Source organism: Zalophus californianus, chromosome 10 (genome assembly GCF_009762305.2).
Source record: "Zalophus californianus isolate mZalCal1 chromosome 10, mZalCal1.pri.v2, whole genome shotgun sequence".
Lineage (NCBI taxonomy): Eukaryota > Metazoa > Chordata > Mammalia > Carnivora > Otariidae > Zalophus > Zalophus californianus.
This window is the reverse complement of record NC_045604.1, coordinates 100,889,095-100,906,450: the sequence shown is the minus strand read 5'-3', so window position 1 is coordinate 100,906,450 and position 17,356 is coordinate 100,889,095. Positions and strand designations below refer to the sequence as shown.

Genomic DNA, 17,356 nt, shown 5'->3' with positions numbered 1-17,356 from the left:
TCAAATATTTATTGAGCCCCTTTTGTGATTTAGGCCCAGAGTAAGATTCAGTGGAGCTTACCTGCCAGCAGGGAGACCTATATGAAACAACCTTGAATTACTAAGTCAAAGTTGTGGTGGTTGCTGTAGAATTGATGCTCTAAGGGGTCGGGAGTGTGGACCAGCTCAGGGATGACCTTGGAGCTGACACCTGTTGGGTGAGTAGGAGTTAGCCAGGAAAAGGTAGGATTGCTAAGTCTTTGGGCAAAGGGACAGCAGGTTCAAAGACTCTGAAACAAGAAAGAACCTGGGTTAGTGGTACTAGCAGTCCTGGCAGAACGGAGTGTAGGCAGCAGGCGTCAGAGAGTGCCTTGCAGAGTGTAAGGGGTTAAGGCTAGAAACCCCCGGGGGGCCTGTACGCCAGCTGCAGGACTCTGGTCTTTGGTCTAAGAGCAAAAGCTAGACACTGAAGAGTTGAAGGCTTACCTCTGGAAGACTTTCTAGTAAAACAGATACATGCATCAGTTTGAAGCAGGCCTACCTTAAGTTGGAGTTTTGAGGCCAGAGTCCTGCTTCCGTGCTACCCCGTTCTCTACCCTTGCTCATAAAGTCTTTAAAAGCAACAGAACCAAACACAGGAATGACATGTTCAAGTATCCCTTCAACTCTAAAATACTATGACAGTGGGTAGAATATGAGGATTTTTATTTTCCAAAGAACTTAAATTTAAAGACGTGTTTCTGAGGAAAAATATTTTCAACTTAAGCTAGAGGAATCTTAGTGAAGTTTTTAGGATCTTTTAAAATACTAATACTGTGTTTAAAGAGAAAATTATAGTTGTCTTTAAAATGTATCAAAATGCTTAATTATGTTACTGAGTGTAAATGAAAAGGGTAGGCCCAAAAGTAACATCCCTTAGGAGACTAGAAAAGATTTTTCCTAAAATCTCTGTTAGCCCTTATAGTTCTGTGAGCCTGAGACCAAATTTGTTCATCTTCTGAGTATTTGAATAAAGGCCTCCTAGCTCTGGGTCCACATACATAATGCTAATGTATTTGTCAGTTCATTTATTTTGCCACAGGACACCACTTTAATAACATTTACATAGAATCCAAGTTTTCTTAAAATTTTAGTGCTAAGGTCCGGCCACAGCATCTTAAAAGAAGGGGGAGATCCAGAGGTGGACACAGGAGCTGCCTAATTACTGATTTCTTTAAACAGAGCTTTGATCATGGGGGCCTCTCTCTAAGGCAGTGTGGTAAAAACTCCTGGCACCACTTTGTTCCTTGATAAGAATCGGGATCTTTACGTTAATTTCCAGATTCAGAATACAAGATAAGGAAATTATTATTTTTACTAGGTGGAAACTTCCCTTGCTTGACTATTAATGCTGTCTGCCTTAATTTCTTTCTTTCTTTCTTTTTTTTTCTTTTTTGTCACCGCTCTGCATAGTATTGCCTTTCTGTTTTTTCTCCTTATGAGATTGGTTGAAGCTCTATACTGCTTAAACCCCGGTGAGCTTCATGAATAGGTTCAGAACTTAGGGAAATGTTCAGAGAGTAGGGATTAGTCTGTCAAGGTTCTGGTTGGCCTTCTACCTCATTCATCTGTTGTGCTATGCATTCGAGTTGCAGAGATGAGTGGTATGTGGCCCTTGGCCGCAGAGGCTCGTAGTAATCAGGATACATTATTTACTTGCAACCTACTTCCATATCTTTACATGCTTTAGGAATGTTACAAGTACAGTATTTCTTATTAAAGTGCCAGTTAAGAAAAAGCCAAGTAATTCAGATATTATTGAATTGATGAGCAGATTATTGTAAGTAATGAAATTAAATAAGCACATAGCTCTTCCCGTCAGCTTACTGTTTTGGTGACCACATTTTTCTTGTTCTCTCTCCAGATATTATAATTAAAGCCTCTAAAAGCAAAATTAACAATAACATCCTCACCCACAAGAGGTAGGGAGAAGGCAGTAATATCTGTATTTAATGATATTTTTAATTATGTCTTTATTGTATATATTTTTGCATAAAATCACTGCTAGCTTTTGTCTGGACAAGTGAATCAAGTGGGTCTCTGAGACGGAGGATGGAGAGAAGGATAAGGGAGCCCACAAGCAATGACTTTAATGTGTCATCTCAAAAAACAACAACAGCAACAACAAAAAGACTGTTTGGTGTCTGACCAAAAAAAATTAATGTAATGAGGATTTTACAACCCTGTCTACAAAAACCACTGTCATAATGGCCATATTTCAGCCCTTAGATCGCCCCAGTGGTGTTTTGATCGTAGATGTTCTGTTGATTTGGTTCTGGCTACCACCAAAGGAGGGGAGTCCCTGCCTTGTTAGCTGAAGAGTAAAGTAAGTCTCTAAAAGATGAGATACAGGGGAAAAAAACAAAGCTTCTCCAGGGTGGTAGAGGGACGCAATTTTTGCCATCTTTATTACAAGATCCTTAGCAAAGGTGTCCTCTTTGTTAACAGTTTAATACTTGAAACCCTCTGATTAGATCTCAGTCTGAACATTTTTCCCCCATCTTCCTGACTTTTATAAGTGCTTTGTGCCGCCTGTATTTCTTCACCTTGAGATTTCTTTTCTCTGGATTGCTAACCTCTAATTGGAGATTTATTAGGTGCTCTTCAGTAAGAGGGGAGGAAGACCAAAGGAGAAGGAAAATGGAGGAGAAGCAAGAAGAAACTGCAGGAAGGCAGCAGAGGGAGGAACAGGGGAGGATGCAGATAAAAGATGGATAAATGAAGACAAATGAAGAGCAATGAGATAGGGAGGTCTGAAGTGAAATACTGAAACTGAGCTCGTGCGGATACACGTGAAATAGGGGTCTGGTGGAAGATCTCCAGCAAGAGTGGCGTAAATCAATGATGAGTAAATTAATAGGGCAATTGTGCAAATGGGACTCACTCATTTAAACTAAGTGTAATACATCATGGATGATTTAGAGATAATGCAATCCGTGGGGCATACCTTTTAATCTGCCCAGGACCCAGCAGAGACTGCTGTCACTTCAAGGGTAGAAAGGCAGAGGATCAGAACACTGGGTGTGTCTCTTCATTTTAAAAGTGTTACTAAGACAGATTCTGAGCTACGTGAAAATTAGCCAGACTCCAAAGCTTCGTGTGTGATACATGGATGCAAAAGGAGCTTCGTGTATTCCAGAATTCTCGACACAAGCACAAAACATTTAAGAGTCCTCTTAAAGTCCTCATTTGAATAGGTTAACATGTGGGATTGACAGAAATTGAAGTGGATATAAAATGAGTCACTGCCCATGTGATCAAAGGTATGTTAAGTGGGTGTAATCTGGTAAGAATCCTGTGCTGTCCTTGAGAGTGTTCTGAGACCAGGAAGGAAACTTCTGATCCCTGTGGCCCCACTTCTTTTCCTGCATGCATTCATTCATTCACTCATTCTGCAAAGGCTTACTGATAACCTACTTTGTTGGAAAGACTGCGGAATGTGATGGGGACTGCTGCTTCTACCTGACACAGAAACATTAAGAGGTCATTCTTTGAGTCCTCTTGCCAATATTCTTGGGGGTAAGTGTGGAGGAAGAGAACATTGGGAATGGAGAAGAATCTTCCTTCACAGAACTTTTAGGATTTCTATGTCTTTTCCTTTTTGATTAAGAAATGCGGACGCTCATAAAGGTCAAGTGTCTTGGTCCAAGTCCAGAGTTAGTTGGAGTATTGAGGGTTAGGTAATTGTGGACTTCCCTGCTAAGCCACTATTAGAATTCATTCCCATTTTTTGTCTTCATGAAGAAGGTTAGAGATACAGTTTTTAACCTATCAAGGTTAGAGGTGAGACTAGTAGTTAAGATTAAATGTTAGAGCTCTTTCTCTTCAACGAGGTGGTCGAGTGGTTTGGTGGCGGCGGCCTTGCGGATTCGCGCCAACAGACCCAGAGATGCAGATCTTTGTGAAGACCCTGTCGGGCAAGACCATCACCCTCGAGGTCGAGCCCAGTGACACTACTGAGATGTCAAAGCCAAAATCCAAGACAAGGAGGGCATCCCGCCTAACCAGCAGCGTCTGATTTTTGCGGGCAAACAGCTGGAAGATGGCCGTACTCTGTCAGACTATAATATCCAGAAAGAGTCCACCCTGCACTTGGTGCTTCGCCTCCAGGGTGGCATCATCGAGACTTCCCTCCGCCAGCTGGCCCAGAAATACAACTGTGACAAGATGATCTGCCACAAGTGTTACGCTCGCCTGCACCCCCATGCTGTCAACTGCCGCAAGCAGAAGTGCGGCCACACCAACAACCTGCGCCCCAAAAAGAAGGTCAAATAAGGCCCCTCTTCCTTTGCTCGCAGGGCAGCCTCCTGCCCGAGCCCCAAGCGTCTGGGGCCTCAATAAAGTTTCCCTTTTATTGACTGGAGCAAAAAAAAAAAAAAAAAGATTAAATGTTAGAAGTATCTGCACACTTCTATTATAGGTAAAGCAAACATATAAAGCCTATGTATTCCCCAGTATATGCTGAGTCTCAGAGTGGGAAAACTAAATTTAATAAAAGGGGCTGCATATTTGTATGTGATTTAACACTATGCTCATAAACTTCTGTCTCTGATGAGGAAAATGACATTATTCCAAGTCTTGCACCATATTAGCAAAGGAGCTAAACTAAGCCAAGATTTCAGGGAGTTGTAGAAACCAGCAATTTGTGACAGACCTTACATATGAAGAGTTGCGATGTAGGACATTCATACAAGTTATCACAAGAGATTTGTCAAAGCATGTGTTATAGGTGAATAGGCACTAACTTTCAGAATCTCTGTTATCAGTGATCATATGTTTATGTTTTTCTGTGTAAAAGAGAAAATAATTTCTCAGGCCATAAGACAAATTACTAATGATGTTAAATATAACATTTTTGCCCAGGGGTGCCTGGATGGCTCAGTCAGTTAAGTGTCTGCCTTCGGCTCAGGTCATGATCCCAGGGTCCTGGGATCCAGCCCCGCATCTGGCTCCTTGTGCAGGGCGGGGAGCCTGCTTCTCCCTCTGCTTGCTGCTACGCCCTGTTTGTGCTCACTCTCTCTCTCTCTGACAAATAAATTAATAAATAAAACCTTAAAAAGAATTTTTTTTTGCCCAGATAGTATTCTACTGGGGGCACTCAACATGACTTAGAGTCAGTTGGGATTTTCATGTTTCCGTTCCGGAGATCAGGGAAGACAGGCTTGGAGAGGAAGCATGTCTTAAATCTGGAAATGATGCTTGTTGTCAGTAATAAGAATAATTTCTTTTCTGTTCTCACATTGCTTGGAGGATTCTAATTATTTTCCTATCTAGGTTCAGTTTGGTCACTCACGCTTGACTTCTACTATAAGTATGTTTGATGTAGATTCTACTGACCACTGTTAGTGTAACTCCAGTGAGAAAGTAAATACTTCCCTGCCCCTCATTTGCGGTATGATCAGTTTAACCTTCCTTTGTCCCTCTTTTCTCTACTTCCCACATCCCAGTTCAGGTATCCAGTCCTTTGACAATGTTAACCTGCCCATTTGGGATTCTTCTGCATTAAGTTATGACTATAGTATTTCTTCTAATAAATTAGATTTTTTAAGAGAATGCTGTCTGCCAAGAAGCAAAGTCATTACATAGTGTGTATATTTTCAATGTGTTGCTATAAAAATCTCCTTAACCAAACATAATAGGCAGTTAAAATAAATTTGAAATAACGGTCTCACCTCTAGGTTTTAAAATCATTAAGCAGAAGACAGGTGGTCTAATTTTGCTCTATTTTCTTTATTCATGTGTATGATAATTGCTGTATGAAATCACATACATATCTTATATCTTTAGCTGATATATTTATATACTAAATATACATTTCTCCAGTGGAATATTATAAAAAGTTGTTTTCTTTTACAATTGGAAATTACTTTACAATGGCTGAACATTCCATCATCTTTGACAATCAGCCCTCTTATTTGCTTATAGAGAACAAAAATGCACTTGGCATGACCTTTTGTATTCCTACATTTGAACTAAACAGAGAAATAATATGTGAACAAATTGGAGAAATATGTAAAATAATATTTTTATTTACTGTTATAGTTATTTTTACCCCACGGCTTTCAAGAAGGCATTTGAAGCAATTGGAAAGTTTAATAAAATAGGAATAAAAGTGAGGACCGAATGGGAGGAGTAAGAACTTTGCGATGTTCATGTTGTTGCTGAGATTGTTGATAAAATCGATGCTGGGGTGGAGGTTTCTGGCAGCTCGGACAATGAAAGACTGTGATAATTCCTGTTTTCAGAAAAGATAACTAGGGGCGCCTGGGTGGTGTAGTTGGTTAAGCGATGGACTCTTGGTGTCTGCTCAGGTCATGATCTCAGGGTCTTTTTTTTTTTAAGATTTTATTTATTTATTTGACAGAGAGAGAAAGAGACAATGAGAGAGGGAACACAAGCAGGGGGAGTGGCAGAGGGAGAAGCAGGCTTCCCGCCGAGCAGGGAGCCCGATGTGGGACCTGATCCAGGACCCTGGGATCATGACCTGAGCCGAAGGCAGACACTTATCAACTGAGCCACCCAGGCTCCCCATGATCTCAGAGTCTTGAGATCAAGCCCTATATTGAGCCCTGAGTGAGCTCCAGGCTGGGCATAGAGCCTGCTTGAGATACTGCCTCTCCCTCTGCCCCTCTCTGTCCTCCCCGCCCCCCCCCCCAGACCTTCTCTCTCTCTCTCAAATAAATAAAATCTTAAAAAAAAAAAAAAAAAAAGGATACCTAATTCCTTATTTTGGTGTTGGGAGTAGGGTGGAGGGAAGCAGTTTATTTTTGCCTTATTCTAAACTCTTATAAAAATCCCATGGGTTTTTAGGGGGTGATTGGAGGACATATCTGGTAGTGCCCTCAGCTAGAGAATACTGGAAAATTCAGACATGACATCCATGGTGTCTTAGGTCTGACCTTTGGTGAAAGATGAAGGCACCGGATTGAAGCATAAGTAAGGAGAGGCTTTCTTGAAGTGATATGGCTCATTCTAATCCATATGTAGCCTTCTTCTGGTGCTCCTGCCCCATCCCAGTGAACAAGATAGGTTAGTAAGCTTGAAAAATGAGATGATCTGGCAATAGAAATTATTTTATGAATATATTATGGAGCCTGGTGAACTGTTTGGTCCAAATGGAAAGCCACCCTACTCTCCTAGGTCAAGCAGTATAAACAAAAACATCATTCACACTTAGAAGGTGGCTATTTGTGTGGTAAGATTTTTCAGCCTGGTTCAGGACTTAGCACTGATTTTTTTTTTTTTTTAGCCAATTTACATTATCTATATGTTGTCAATTTCTTCTGACTTAAGAATTGATTTTTTTGGACATACCAGTAGTCTTTGGATATCTCAAAAGCTCATCTGTACTACTTTAACATATTTATCGACTGTTCCCCTTATGCCAGGCATCATGCTCAGTTTAGGAAGTGTAGATAGGAGTCCTTGCCAATTAGAGTCTCTAGTCAAGTAGTTTGGTTCTTAAATCTTTTTTTCATGTCCTGAGACCTAAAATGGTCATATCACCTACACAGACTTTAGTTACTCAAAGTCTTCCTCATCTGCTACACATTCTCATCCAGAATGCTTGTGGGAAAGCATGATCAAGCCACTCAACATCACTCACTAGTGGGACTTTAGGTCTTAGAGTTTCTTGTGATTATGTAAAAGCACGTGCATGCTTCAGGAGTCAGAATTGATTAAAGCGTTTCAGGAAGCACACCATCAGCCCCAATATTCTAGACATGTCACCAACTCAGCAGCCAAAATTTTCCTCTTCTTTCAAAGTTCTCCATTACACAAAGAGTAATTGAGTGCTAGTGTGAACTTCCAGATAAAGGATACGGTGCATGATAGGGGATGGGGATTTGAGTGGCCTTGGTGAAAGGCAGTGGCAAATGAGACATTAAAGAAATGCACAGGTACCTTCTTCTAGTTGCTTCCAGTTTTCTTTAGTCATGGTTGTGAGACAGTTATCTTTCAGTTAGAGAAGGAATTTCAAAATGCTCTGTTAGTAAATGGGCTTTAAATTGGTCACTTAATGCTCCGGTGGAGCCTCAATCAGAATGGTACTCCTCTGAGGAAAAGAGCCACACAGACACTTGTCAACCCTTTGGGCACCTTCCTGTTAATGATATACATACGTCATCGATGTAAAGCACTTTCTGGGTACCAAAGCACTGTTACGGACACATTATCTTCATTTTGAAGATGCTATTTTACATGCCATCCCCTCTGTCTTCTTTGTGTGTTTAGCGAGTACCTTCATATCCTTCAAATGAACAACCCTGCAAAGTCCTCTGGAGACCCCTCTGAGCAGGCATATTGGTCTCCTCTCCGTTCTTACTCTATCCTTTGCACAGACCTCATCAGAGCACTGGCCTTGTCCATGTGGTTGTGCTTTGTTCCCATCACTGTCTTCCCCTGTAGGCTGTGACCCTCTCAAGGGTAAGGAAGCTGTGTGCTCCTCGTTTTATTTCCCGAGGCTACTGTAACGAGTGAATGTGAAGGTACTCCATAGATGACGGTGGCATGGATGTTGTGTGGTGTAGAGCTAAGGACGGCTTATCCACTTCCTAAGACAGGATGTTTAGGAAGTAGTAGCTACAAGTAAAACAGTTTTCTTAACTCCCACTTTCATCCGTTCATTTGGTTTATCGGTTACTTGGAAAAAGCTTGTTCATCTGAGGACAAGCTGTCCACTGTCTTACTCATCATTCTACCCACCCGAGATGTTTCCTAGTGAATTTGAAAGATAAAGGACAATCCTTTGTCAGAATGAGGGTATTTCCATTCCATCATCATGCCTGAACTCTTTCCCCAAGTGAAATTACAAATTGTTACAAAGAGGGTGGGGGTCTGGACGAATACGTGAATGTTAGAAACATTTCTTTGGCCCTATCCTACTGGTCATATTCCCTTTCAAATTGCACACTAATGCCCTTTGTTCAGAATCACTGTCCCTTCCACATCCTTCTTGCCATCAGAGCGTCTGGTTAATTAGTGTCCTACCCCTCCCTGCCCTCAGCCCACTGTCCTATCCAAAATCCGGTATTTTAATGATTCTCAGATGTAAAAAACAATGCTACCTGCGTAATGTTCTACCTCTCTTTGGAGTATTTGCATTTGGGTGGCCAGTGGCTTGATGCTGTGTACGGTGGAGCGTTAGATGTAAAGACTCTCAAGGAAGCTATCTGAGGGCTGGAAGGCATTCCTACTACCCCAAAAACTCGCCTGCTGGGGACTGTTTGAGCCGGTGATTAACAAACTTTAGTTATTTGCTAGGTAGTTTCCACACTCCGTAGTAGGATATATATGAGGCACAATGCAGTGTTTATGTGAGAATAATGTAGGTTATTCGAATCTAGGTTGCAGAACCTACCTGAATATGCGTTTTACGGTTCTGCGTAATTGCCTTTTCTTTGTGTTTGCATAGAAAGCATTACGTAGCTGGAAGATGATGGCAATTATAATTTATTATGCTGTAATTGTTACCTAAATGTTTTTGAATAAGCAAAAATCACATCTGTTTAGGAATAAGTTGCACAGCAAGAGAATTCCCTTTGAAATGAATGCCGTGTTCTCATATTCTGTAACTGTACACATAAAACAACATATTTATTTTCCCACTGAGTCCATTACATTCCCAAGTCAAACTACATCCTCTCTTCCCTTCCCATATTAAACCCTTTGATTTAATGGAGGTTTTAACTACTGGTTCTTTGGGGAATTTTCAGTAGGCTTTGCACAGATTAGGTTATTGGAAAGTATAGTTATTTGCTTGTAAAGTGGCAGTTCTGTGTCAAAATTGATTTTCTCTGGAGCTGCAACAGTAAAAAAGATAAGCTTCTGCTTTGCATCCAAAATGCCCTGATGTTCCTACCATGATAGTTTTCCCTTTGCTTCTCGCTCAGCACCATTCCATTACAGGCTGGTTTGGACAGGCAGATATGACCACATGTAGCCCAGAGGACTTTGATATCCAGGGGTAATAATTGACCAGGCCTCTCTTCCATTCTGTTGCCACTGGTCTGTGACAGCCGGTGCTCTGGGCATGGTGAGCCCCGTATTTCTTCCCTTTGCCATTAAATAGGAAATGTGTAAGCCAGGAATGGTTTTGTTTGTTCCACAGAAATATAGCAGTTGGAATAATTACCTCGCCATGCCCAGGCTAACAGGATTTATCTTCCATTATAGAACTTGAAGACATATGCAAGAATAGTTTACTTCTCTAAATTTACTAGGCTACTCACTTAGAAATGGTTTCACTGTGTAAAAGAGAGCAGTCATAGCTGGTGGCATAACTCAGAAAAGCTTTGATAACCAGAAAGATGAAGGCTAAAGAATTCTCTTGTTTTTCTGCTTCCTGCTCATAAAATAGAACTGGGAGTTTATGGGAATAGCAGACAGCCTCGTTTTATTTTTTATGCCCTGGTTGCAAGTTAGGGGTCCTTTAAGATGGGGCTTAATCACTGATCTTATGTGCTTCCATATGGCATATATCCATCTCTCTGGTGGCCTCCAAGAAATGAGTGTCTTACTCTGGTCACACCCTGCCTGGATGACCAAGATGAGCTGTTTCAGTCTGTTCTACCTCATACTCAGCGGAGGCCACATCTTTGAGGTTATTTGGGGAATCTTGTCCATGTTGTTCTGGAATGTTGACTCCTACTCCTCACTGTTTTTTTTTTTTTTTTAACCTCAGTTCTATCTCAGGCCAGATGCCCTTTATAGATTTTGCTTTTTTGTTGTGTTTTGGGTTTGAAGCTCCCGTTTGCATCCTGAATACTGTTCCCTGCTGCATATTTCTTTCAGTGAAGTCTTGGTCTGCTGTCTTTGATCCTCAAAATGTTACCGGATTGCCTTTGTTCCAGCTCAGCTGTTCCCACTCTGACTTTCACTACCCCTTCGTAGACAGTGATCCCAGTTCATAACTTAATTGTGAAATCTGAGTTTTCCTTTTGGTGTTAGTCTCAGTTGTTGATGGCATCTGTGAAGGTCCATGACCTTAGCTTGGAAGGATAGAAAAGAACACAGACTACTTCCTATTTAAGGTTCAAGTTTGGTGGCCTCAAGTTCATAATATACATTTTAAGAGTTGAGTCAAGAAGCCTAAGACTTTAATTCATCTTTCTCCGTAGTCTTTCATTATAGTTCATTCACTCCATCTTTCTACTCACCCTTATAGCTGTCGGTCCACTCAATAATTAACATACATCACTGATAACTTCCAGTGTTCTAAACACTGGGGATAGAAAAAAATATTAAGATGCATGCGTTTCCTTTGCAAAAGACGAAATGGCATGACACTATTTTCTGAGCCTTGTAGCTAGTCTGTGGTGGAACTTAGAACCCGTTTCTAGAGGAGTCTTCCCTCACACTACTTAAGGTCAGCTTCTTTAGACATTTGAGACTCTTGTCTTCAAAGTTCTTACAGTAGTAGATTTAGACTCCCCACACATTTATCGTTTCAGAAGTATCATGTGGTTGAAGAATTAGAGAAAGTTGATGGAAACAAAATCGCTTTTACGTTTACTTTAACAGATGACATGTTTGCTGCTTTGCCAGATACTCAGAATCACTTCTATTTATTATAGTAATAGCAAAAAGTATTTTTAAGTTTTGAAAAACACAAAGTGTAATGAAGAAAATTAAAGGAACAATCACTTACTACTCTTGTTATGTTTCCTTTGAGTAGATATAATGAATAACAGCACTGTCAGCATATTCTGTATATAGTTTTATGCCCTGCCCTCTCTGCTCAACATTATATAATCAGCATCTTTCCGCATCATGAGTTATTTTTCCAAAACATGATAATTAATGGCTATGTGTTACTTCTGAGTATGAAGTTTGTTTAACTGTTGTTGTGCATGTATTTGACTTTTGCTTCTGCATTTAGTTTTTTCTAATTTTTCACCCTTACCACTTTATCAGCCATGTGGAGATGAGTCTCCTGTAGTAAGTCATTGTACGTATCTCTCATTATTTTGTTAGGAGAAATTTCTGTGAGTGCTGTTGCTGCATCAAAAGAAATGAACTTATTAAGGCTGTTGACATGTATATTGTCCTGGGTCTACTTTTATCCTTAATCACCCAGGATCCCTGACCGAATCACCGGTCTACATAGTATCTTCAGCTTAGGAAAGTGTGTTCTTTGGCCACAGAATTGCTTTCCAGCAAAGAAGCCTCCTCTGTGGCAAAGCTTCCTATTGAGGGAGGTTTCATAGAAAAGATGCATTTGGTTTAAGTCTTCAGGAAGCTGGGGGAGCTCAGAAGGTTGTGAAGAGGAAGATGAATTTTCCTTGCAGAAGAAACAGGGCGTTCTGAGGGAAGTCTATTTATTTATTTATTTATTTATTTATTTAGTAGCCATGTATTTATTTGACAGAGAGAGTCCATGCAGGTGGGTGGGTGGGGGGGCAGAGGAAGAGGGAGAATCTCAAGCAGACTCCCTGCTGAGTGGAGTGCCAAGCACAGGGTTTGATCTCAAGACCCATGAGATCATGACTAGAGCTGAAATTAAAAGTCAAGAGGCTTTTATGACCTGAGCCAAAATAATGAGTCAGATGCTTAACCAGCTGAGCCACCCAGGCGCCCCCATACGGAAGACTTTATTAAAACTGTACAGAAATCTTAGAGCTCATCTATTCCAGTGGTTATCTAATACTTTTAACAAAGAAAATTTTTTTTCCAACCCAAATCTTGTTTAGCATATCAATACTGCAAACTGATCAAAGTACAGTTAAATGAGAGGGTGATTGGGGAGCTCAGAACCGGGCATAGAATCTCCTCTGCCCAGCTTCCCTTGAACTTCCTGGGCAGGTCCTGAGATACACTTATGAGACCTAAGGCCTCTTTCAAAAACAAATTTAAAGCCACTCACTGCAGTTTGAAGTTAAGAACGCTGAGACACAGAGACAGAATGTGACTTCCGCCAAGGTCAGAACTGGTTCCTGATGCGAGGTCTGGTGCTTTTACCCTGCCCCAATGCAGTGATTCTAGGGCTTTTATCAATAGACACTCCTGTGCAGGTTGGAAGAGATTATTTTTATGCTTTTAGGCTATGCATTGTTGCAAGTTCCCAAGAGATTAATGTATGTATTAACTTCTATAAGGTGTTTCCCCAATCCATATTAACTATGTCTGACTGAGACTCAAAGGATCTATTAAAATTATATCCAGATTCCTATTAAATTGCTACACTGGCGGTAATACCTGGGCTCACCTTCTCCTTAACCCAAATTAACACATGCTCTTAGCGGTCTCAAATCTAAAGCGAGTTCCTGAGATGAACAAGTGACTGGGAAGACAGGAGAGAAGAAAATTAAAATAAACGATACGGTGACCTCCTCACACCACTCATGGTTTCTCAATTAACCAAAAGCCAGCCAGCTCCACGTTGCTGTTCTTTCAGTAATAGGTTTCACCCTCCCATTTAGTGCCAGCCCACACGGGCGCACACACAGACACACACTTTGCTAATCAGATTGGCAGCAAATAGAATTAAACCATTAAGGCAATTAAGCAATTCTTAGATAACATTTGATCAGTTCAATGAAAATGCAAATTCATGCTTCTTTTAGAGAAATAAGTTGATGAAAAGTCATTTCGTGTTCCATAATCTTCATTAACTTTTTTCCAAATAAAGATTGCCATGTTTTAGGCTCAGAGCTGCACAGATGGAATGGAATTTTTTTCTTTTCTTTTTTTTTTTTTTCCCCCTCCACTCTGTTCTTCCTTTTATAACCCACCATGTTTTTCTGCCTCCAGACTCCTTTGGCATATTTAGGTAACCTTACCTACAGCCTCTTCTTTGTGCCTGAAGGCCAACTCTATTCGTTTTCTTTTGACACATGATGACTCACATGTTAAACACCAAACATCTTCTCAGACCTTGAGTTCAGAGTACATTCTTGCAGCATTCTGAAATGATTATGATCGGGTTCTCATTTGCTGTAGGTACATTACCTGGCTGCTTCTCCTTCCTCTCTGTGCCCCACACATACCGTCTCTCCTCTCACCAGCTCGTGAGGGAGGCAGTCCTGCTCTCCAAAATAGGTGCTTGAAAGTGAGCACGCTTTGCATCTTCACTTCTAAGTTTGTGCAAGACCTCACCGAGTGTGCACTGGGCACATTTCTGCTGCCACCCTAAATCCTCAACAAGAAAATGATGAGCCAGTCTCAGCCTGTTCTCCCCTTGCCCTGCCGCAGTGCCTATTCTGCTCTAGCCCAGGGTTTCCAAACCTGGTGGCTGAACAGCTAGGAACTTGCACAAATAACCATATCCTATGGTTTCAACTCAGACCTACTTAATCAGTATCTCTGAAGTTTGGCTTAGGTGTTTGGGGGGTTTTGTTTTTTAATGTCCTTTTTTGATTTGAGTGAACAGCCAGTCTTTTTAAGACTTAACGTCTAGATGCCATATTGGGTTTCCCCCTGCCCCATAAATTAGAGACCACAACACACAGTCTGACATATGATCTGACAGTGATACAGAAATCCTTGGGTCCAAAAAGTGTTATGATTATCTTAACTTATAAAGAAAAATAAGCACCTTATATGGCAGGTCATTTTATACATACAGGTGGAGTGTGCTGTATCATGCATGTGTGTGTGTGTGTGTGTGCACGTGCGTGCATGGATTGGTGTGTTTAAATGTCATTAGAGGCAGATGAAACCTGAGAGCCAGCTGTCTAATAACATTGTGGTTGGGACATCATATTTAGTGCATCTCCTCCTTTTCCATGTTAGGAAAGTATTGCAGCATACTCTCATCCAGCAGGACACATGGACCTTTAGTGTGCCTGCCTGCGGATTTTAAGAGGGTTAATGTAAACATTAATACAAAAGAGTGCATATGCCTCAGGAATGTCACCAGGGCTTTTCAGCACAAAGCAGCCTTGATTTTTACTAATTCATTCACCAAAACATGTTAGTAGAACTCATCTTTCGGGTATTTTTTTGGAGACTGTTCAACTCCTATTAAAACCATCAAGCCGGCAGTGTCAACAATGTTCAGGGAAGAATGATGTTTGTTGTTGTTGTTGTTGTTTTATTTTATGTAAAATCAGTTAATTAACATATAGTGTATTATTAGTTTCAGAGGTTTAGTTTAGTGATTCATCAGTTGTATGTAACACCCAGTGCTCATTACACCTAGTGCCCTCCTTAATGCCCATCACCCAGTTACCCCATCCCCCCCACCCACCTCCCCTCCAGCAACCCTGTTTATTCCTAGAGTTTAGTCTCTTATAGTTTGTCTCCCACTCTGATTTTGTCTTATTTTGTTTTTCCCTCTCTTCCCTTATATTCTTTTGTTTTGTTTCTTAAATTCTGTACATGAGTGAAATCATAATTGTCTTTCTCTGATTGACTTATTTTGCTTAGCACAGTACCCTCTAGTTCCATCCACATTGCAAATGGTAAGATTTCTTTTTTTTAGTTTTTTGATAGCTGAGTAGTATTCCATCGTATTTATTATACCACGTCTTCTTTATCCATTCATCAGTCAATGGACATTTGGGCTCTTTCTGTAATCTGGCTATTGTTGATATTTCTGCTATAAACATTGGGGTGCATGTGCCCCTTCGAATCACTATGTTTGTATCCTTTGGATAAATACCTAGTAGTGCAATTTCTGGATCTTAGGGTAGCTCTGTTTTTTACTTTTTGAGGAATCTCCATACTGTTTTCCAGAGTGGCTGTACCAGCTTGCATTCCCACCAACAGTGTAAGAGGTTTCCCCTTTCTCTGCATCCTCACCAACGTCTGTTGTATCCTGACTGGTTGATTTTAGCCAAAGAATGATGTTTTGGGAAGCAACTGAGTACAGCATTCCAGGAACTATTTCTCACCTGTTACTGTACACAGAGGCTTACATTTTCTTACGTTACAATGTAGAAAGACTTCTAAAGGGTAAACTTTTGGGAAGTAGACACGTAATATCCTCAGCAATACTGCAAAACCTCATTAATTTGCTAAAGAAATAAGTAGGATTGTAAAGGATATTGCAAAGATTATAAGGGGAAGTTTAATCATCTTGTGTTTAAACTATTTCTAAAAACACCAACTTCTCAAGTTCTTGAGATTCTGATGGCAGGTTTTTTTCTTCATTAAACTTGTCTGCCAAGATCTTTTAGCTGTTAGTTTGCATTACATTTTGGACCTAGGGTAATTCAGTACGTCTTTTTAAAAAAATTATTTGTATGATCATTTAGGCCTTAATTCAAACTGAGGTTTCCTATAAGTTCCAAATTATATTTTATGGTGTGCATGATTGTACCCATACCATATATATTGAAGTGTGAAGAGGGGAGAAAACTCAGCAAGCATATTACATTTCTGTTCAAAATAATATCCTGAATGTTTCCTGAGTGAGGGAATTGTATATATTAAAGGCTATTGTTCATTATTAGTACATAAAAATGGTTTTTTTAGAAATTTTATAAGTAGGTATAAAATTTCAGACTCCTACCTCTTTAATTTTTATACTTCTCAGAGGCATGAAGTGTTTTCAGTGTGTGTTGATCTTTCTTACTGAGTTTCATGGTTTTCAGGAGCTTTTTGTCTTTAAATAGAAAAAGAATATCTTAAAATAGTAGTCTTTCTTGAACACATAAAGTTGGGCCTTAGAGAGTGAGGCATTGTGAGGTTCTAAAGGGAAGATTCTGTGTTTTCTCCCACTGCCTCCATCCTACCCTCCCCAGTCGGCTGTAATCTTAGTAACTTTTTTTTTAATTATTATTATGTTATGTTAATCACCATAGATTACATCATCAGTTTTTGATGTAGTGTTCCATGATTCCTTGTTTGCGTATAACACCCAGTGCTTCGTGCAGAACGTGCCCTCTTTAATCCCCATCCCCAGGCTGACCCATCCCCCCACCCCCTCCCCCCTAGAACCCTCCATTTGTTTTTCAGAGTCCATCATCTCTCATGGTTCATCTCCCCCTCCGATTTCCCTCCCTTCATTCTTCCCCTCCTGTTATCTTCTTTTTTTTTTTCTTAACATACACTGTATTACTTGTTTCAGAGGGACAGATCTGTGATTCAACAGTCTTGCACAATTCACAGCGCTCACCGTAGCACATACCCTCCCCACTGTCTATCACCCAGCCACCCCATCCCTCCCACCCCCCACCACTCCAGTAACCCTCAATTTGTTTCCTGAGATTAAGAATTCCTCATATCAGTGAGGTCATATGATACATGTGTTTCTCTGATTGACTTATTTCACTCAGCATAACACTCTCCAGTTCCATCCACGTCATTGGAAATGGCAAGATGTCATTCCTTTTGATGGCTGCATAATATTCCATTGAGGATATATACCACATCTTCTTTATCCATTCATCTG

At 40.5% G+C, this 17,356-nt stretch overlaps 1 protein-coding gene and 1 pseudogene across 5 annotated transcripts in view; both read left to right on the top strand.

The window, feature by feature from the left end:
- AUTS2 (activator of transcription and developmental regulator AUTS2) overlaps window positions 1–17,356 on the top strand; it is a 1,115,275-nt gene that overhangs the window by 656,388 nt on the left and 441,531 nt on the right. The window lies entirely within an intron of this gene.
- On the top strand, window positions 3,908–4,293 carry LOC113931845 (annotated as a pseudogene).